Genomic DNA, 6,697 nt, shown 5'->3' on the forward strand with positions numbered 1-6,697 from the left:
AAGCTCAGCCCGAGAACAGAGTATGCACGCTCTGTGACTCTGGAATGAGCCAGGATGAACGGTTTAATTCGGGCCGGAAGAGGAATGGAAAAGCCAGGTTCATTTTGCATTGAAACAGTGTTGAGCTTCCAAGGAATGCGGTAACGTGCATACTGAAAAATTTGATCCTGGCTGAAACAGGGAAGAAAGGAGGGTAAAGTGATCATGCATTAATGACCTTTGTGTTTGTCCCCCTCCCCCCGGAAAGCCCATTGAACTCAGAGCAGAATAGGTGTTATTCGCATCTCTTGAAGCTACATAAATGTGAGTCTGGTTGGTATCCAGACAGAAGCCCACCTGAGCCCCCAGCCCCACCTGCTCATACCTCTTTGGGGGGAAGAGAATGATAAAAACTGGACGAGGATGGTTGGCCCAAAGAGTCACACCGACGTAAGGTATGAATCAGCAAACAATCAGCCTGAACTCAAACCTGCTGAGTTTTTTTTTGGGAATCCTCAAAGAAAGCAGAAGGTGATTACTAAAATGCATCGTGTTGATTCTACCACTGCTGCCCAATGAAAGAGTTTTTAGGCAATCACTCTGGCTTTTAAACTGGCTAAAATGTGAAGAAGCTACCCGTCTTGTACCATTGGAAGGGTAAGCCAACTTCCTGTTTAATACCCGACAGCTAGCCCACCTTGAGAGAAGGCAAAATGCCTCTTTCATGTTTTCTCTCTTTGTTCCGTTACAGCAACACTCCAGAATTTAAAAAAGACCAGAAGCAAACCAGTCAGAAATTTGCAGCACCTTTGCTTCAAATTTGCCCTTGCCAATTAATCAACTATAGCCAAGTTGATTAACCTGTTGCCTTTTTCAGCAACTTGACTTCCTGAGAAGGTGAGTTCATCGGGGCAAGGGATATAGCTCCCCCCTCCCCCAAGCAGCTTGCCCATGAGTTGGCACTCCTGACATGGCTTTTTGTTTTGCCCCTGGATTGGCATTTGGCTCAGGGGCCCAGTTGCTGACCTCTAACTTACAGTCAGAACCGCTCTGATGCCTGCAGCTCCACTTAATTCACAGTTGCAATTTTCAGATGGAATCCATTTTTTCCAGAAAGTAGCTGCCCGCCTCCCACACGGCACTCAGGGGGCTATTCCACGTGGCTGGGAGTTTCCAGATTGTTCCAAAGAAGGGAGGAACTGGAGAAAGGGTAGGAAATGGCTCACTGCATATCACTCCCTTCCCTGCCAAGCACCCTTACACCTGTTTGGGGTGAGTTGTGCGGAACACAAAGGGAAGCCCTGGGGCGCTGAGGAGTGTTGGCTCGGGGAGGGCTGCGCCACAGACCTGCCTGTACATGAATCCTCTGGCTGCAAGGATCCTTGCTGGGAAACAGCGACTTGAAAGGGGACAACATACAAGTTCCTCTTGCTCGCGTTCCGAGTCTCTGGCACACTCTCTCTCACACCCCTGGCTCAGGGGAATACACCTGGGCTATGAGATGAATTACAGCCTCAACACACGGCCTGTGGTTTCAAAAAGGGAAATGTGCTACTGCTCCCTAGGTGGGGAGGTCTGAAGGCAGGGCACAGCAACGGCAAAGCTTCTCTGGCTGCTTTCCGGGGCATCCTGTGCTGGGGCAACGGGCACTCTGCCAACCCCCCAGCCCCAACCAACCCCCGTCTTGGCACAAGGCTGAAGTTGGCACAAGGCTGAAGTTGGTTCTCTTCGCATGAAACCCAAGCTGCGGCCCTTGCAGAGCATAGTCTCCTGATTCTGGGGTGGTCCAAGCCTTCATTTGGCGAGCAGGATGGCTTTAAATACCACTAATATTTGTGGTTGGTTTGGAGCATAAAGGAACCAGCAACTGCAAATTAGGACCCAGGAACCAACCACAGTTGTAGTAATAGTAGTAGAACAGTTGGTTTTTATATGCTGACTTTCTCTACCTTTTAAGGAGAACAAACCGGCTTATAATCTCCTTCCCTTCCTCTCCCCACAACAGACACCTTATGAGGTAGGTGGGGCTGGGAGAGTTCAGAGAGAACTGTGACTAACCCAAAGTCACCCAGCTGGCTGCATGTGGAGGAGTGGGGAATCAAACCTGGTTTTCCAGATTAGAGTTCACCGCTCTTAACCACTACACCAGGCTGGCACTCAGTACAGCAATACAGCAGTACAGCAATATCAGTGCCTTAACATGAAGTGAAGCAGTCCCCCACCCACACCCACTTGGCACTTCTCCCGCATAAACTCATGCCCACCTTATTTGCCCTGGACCACTTCTGCCCCCAGCCAAAGCTTGCTGTAGGTATGCACTGTCAATGCTAAGTTCTAACAGCCCCGCTGCAGGCATCGACAACTGGAGTCTGCCTCCCCCCAAAAAAACTCAACAGCAGACTCCTTAAAGATGCAGCCTATTTTCCCCACCTCCAGTTCCAATGTAGAAACAAAAGAAAGTGGGAACAGAACTTACCTACAGGCCTTTCTTGGGAGTAGGGTCCCCTGGGGAACACTATTTGTGGGATATATATTCTGTATTTTATAAGCAGCACCTAGCACATTTTTTTTGGGGGGGGGAATTTACAATATGGAGTTTGCAGAAGAGAAGATGCACACTGCTCTCTGCTGGGTGGATGTGGCTCTTGCTAGGTACATAGCTGAAGAACAACAATTCACAGGAAGCGCAAGTGTGCCGAAACTGCAGAGACAGGAAGGACGGACAGAGTTACCACAGGCCGGCTCCATTCTCTTCTCCTTTCCACCTCTCTGCCTTCCCCAGCCTAGAACAGCCTTCTGCATTTTGGAAGTGGCTTCCCTCTCTGAGACACACCAGCAATGTGGAAGTCTCCCACCCGCCTGGCTTTCCACAAACTATGCAAAACGGAATTATTCAGGATGGGTTTTCGGCACAGGCAATAGGGTTGCACTGTACAAAATGATTTACTAACTTACTTGGATAAATGATTAGGGACTGCAGTCTATACTACTGCACATAGCTTACTGTAAGTAGGATCCTATTATATAATTTTTGCAAAGTTTAATGTGTCATGTCAATACTTATGCTATGCTTCAGTTCTTTCTGGCTGGTTCCTGATTTCTACAATTGTAATGCATTGTTTATTGACTGTCCCATTTTCTTGATTGCACTGACTCACTATGGGGTATTTTTCACGGCGCCGTTTTCTATCTTGAGCAAGCACGAAACCGACTTTAAAATGTTTTTCATGGGTGCGCAGCTTGTCCCAACCGCCCGCGTCATTCAGGATTCTTCATTAGAAAAATGTGCACCTCCCCGCCTGGATTTTTCCTCCTCTCGGCCGTCAATCTCCCCTTCAAAGCCTCCTGGTTCAGCCCACTCTTGCCATGACACCGCCCCTTTCTTCTTCTTCCACTAGATGTCACTGCTCGCTGATTAGTTGGCAGCCCTGTCCCTCCCGTCCCCCCCCCTTTTATTTTTACTTCTGCAGAGGCGGATGCCCCTTGACGCCTTCAGGGATGCCCCCCAGAGAGCCTTACAATCGGCTAATAACAACCAGTTGGAGATCCCTGGCCCTAAGAATACCTGGCTGTCCTCGGCCAGGGCCTGGTGGCACTCTCTAAGGCAGTGGTTCCCAACCTTTTTTTGACCAGGGACCACTAGGACTTTTTTGTTCGGTGCAGGGACCCCAAAATAAAAATTCAGAGAATTTGAAAATGAACTTTAATCATAACTGTTAGTTAAACATGAAACTTAGAATCGTATTTGAATATATATTTTTATAATAGAGAACTTTTAATTGAAAATATTAATTCATTATGGGTTTATAACTTTGTTTCGCGGACCTTAATTTAGTTCTCACGGGCCCCTGGGGGTCCGCGGACCCCCGGTTGGGAACCAGTGCTCTAAGGAGACCCATGCCCTGCAAGGCCTAGCAGAATTCCACAGGGCCTGTAAGGCAGAGATGTTCTGCCAGGCTTATGGCTGAGGGCAGTGACGGTACCACCTAAAAGGTGGCTTCCCTTCTCCCCCCAGTCATCCATTTTCTCCCCCCTCTCTTGAGGCTGGGAAAACAGCTTAATCGTAGTTGCCAAAATATCAGCTCTCCCTGTGGGGATTTATATTAGCCCCTTTGGTACATTAAGTTAAGCACGTTAAAATGTTTTAAATTGTGTATGATTAATGAGTTTTAATGTATATGAAATGTATATTTACATGATGTTAGCCTCCTTGAGCCCAGCACAGTGGGGAAAGGCAGTAGTAATAGTAGTAGAAGTAGTTGTGTGTTTCCTGCATTGTGAAGGGGGTTGGACTACATGACCCTTGTGGTACCTTCCAACTCTGTGATTCTATGATTTTAGAAGGAGAAGAAGAAGGCATCTGGGGAGGGCATCTTGGCCATCTTCTGGGCATGGAGTAGGGGGTCACTGGGGGTGTAGGGTGTGTTGGGGGGAGGTAGTTGTGAATTTCCTGCATTGTGCAGGGGGTTGGACTAGATGATCCTGGTGGTCCCTTCCAACTCTATGATTCTAAGAAGGAGGAGGAGAAGGATTATTACTGTTACTACTACTACTACTACTATTATTCATAACAACAACAACAACAACAGGAGACCAAATGGTCATCTCCTGTTACCTACCTCTACAGGGCCACTTGACTGTTCCCTCTCTGTTCTCCCTCTTGCCCTCGGGTGTCTAATCTGGACTGGGAGTGGGGCAGGAGAGGGAATATCCAGCAGACTAAGGGAGGCCTTGGTCAAGAGAGGGGTACCCACCTGGCTCTGCAGTGTGGCCCTGGGACCCCGGCTTCCTCCAAGCTCTGTGAAGGGGAGCTACAACCTAATGCCAGCAATTATCACCCTGTGAGCCCTCCAGCCTCTGATATCAAGGGCTGCCCTAACAGGGGCATAAAGATCCAGACCTGGAAACTTTGCTTTTCTTCCCTCCTTCCTTTTTTTAAAATTTGAGTAACATCTGCCCAATGAAGGGTTCTACAGAACTCGTAAGCTCATACAATGTTTTGTGTCATCTGAGTTGGCCTCAATAAAAAGTATTTTGTTTCTTTTGCTGGGGAAAGGTAGGCCAAGGCTGCAAATGGGGGAAGAAGACAAGATCCTGAAGCAGAAGAGACCCACAATAAATTGTGCAGAGGAACAGTTTCAGATGTGTTTAAACTTTTCCCCATGGTTGATTTTGCAAGCCACGTTGGGGTAGAGGTAGGATTGCCAGGTCCCTCTTTGTCACCTGCAGGAGGTTCTTGGGGTGGAGCCTGAGGAGGGCGGGGTTTGGGGAGGGGAGGGACTTCAATGCCATAGAGTCCAGTTGCCAACGTGGCCATTTTCTCCAGGTGAACTGATCTCTATCGGCTGGAGATCAATTGTAATAGTAGGAGCTCTCTAGCTAGTACCTGGAGGTTGGCAACCCTAGGTAGAGGGGAGACTGCCCCAGACAGTAAAGGACTGAAGCATCACTTCGCTTGTTTTCAAGATGAATTCTATGGACTCAAGAGCTAAAACTGTGTGTGGGGGGGGGGATTGGGGTAGGAGGAACAGACCCACACACAGGTTCTCGGGATAATGAATTCTGCACCGAGAACAAACTCCTGCACTCATACAGTAAAACTGCAGGGCTGAGAGGTTCATGTTTGGAGTTCCCTATTTTTTCAACCCCTTAACACAGGACGCCCAGCACAGGTCTGCTTAGGCCCTCGGACAGCCTTTATGACCAGAGCTTCCTTGCATACCCCCCCCCAGCCCCATCAGAACCAGGGACAGATCCAGAGCCTCCCAAGCCGACCATAGATTCTTAAAAGAGCCCAGGCCAGAAGGTCCCTAGTCAACTGGCCAGAGGGTTGCTAGAGGCATCAAGCTGGCCACCATGGGAGAGGGACAACTGGCCTAAATTAACTCAGACATCCCCGTGCTCTGGAGCCACAGGGCATATTTGTCCTTCCGGAGAGTTAGGTTTTCACGGGACAACTTCCTGAGTGTGGACTCTGGCTTTCGAAATGCAGAATGTGTGGGTGAGCATGGTGGGACGGGGGAGTTATTTTAAAAAGACAGGGCTATGCAACACAAGTGAGAGGTATGGTGGGGAGGATAACCAAGAGGAATCCCTGCTCCTTTAAATACTCCAGAATTAAGATCACCAGTCTGTAGGGTGGCCAACCTCCAGGTGGTAGCTGGAGATCTTCCACTATTACAACTGATCTCCAGGCAACAGAGATCATTTAACCTGGAGAAAATGGCCACTTTGGAAGGTGGACTGAATGGCACTGTACCCCATTGAAGTTTCTCCCCTCCCCAAACCCCGCCCTCCCCAGGCTCCACCCCCAAAATCTCCAGGTATTTCCCAACCCGGAGCTGGCAACCCTACCAGTGTGCCATTCCCACCCCCCAAAAAATGCTTCAAACCAAAATCTTCTATTCAAGACCTTTCCTATCTATAATTTTTAATCTGGTTCTTCTTCCAAGAAGCATGGGACACCATACACGACTTCCCCTCTCCCGTTTTACCTTCACAACCACCCTGGCAAAGAATTTTAGATTGAGAGAAAGTAAGTGTTCCCAAGTCACCCAAGTCTATGGCCAAGCAGTCCAACAAATCTCCACACTCCTAGACCAACATTCTGGCTGAGTTGTAATTCCTGAATCTTTCAGGGGGTTCCACCCCCCCCCCACCGCCAAGTCAGGAACTTTGGACACCCACTAAAAAAACAAGGTATCTGGAAAGCTGATAT

Source organism: Euleptes europaea, chromosome 3 (assembly GCF_029931775.1).
Source record: "Euleptes europaea isolate rEulEur1 chromosome 3, rEulEur1.hap1, whole genome shotgun sequence".
NCBI lineage: Eukaryota > Metazoa > Chordata > Lepidosauria > Squamata > Sphaerodactylidae > Euleptes > Euleptes europaea.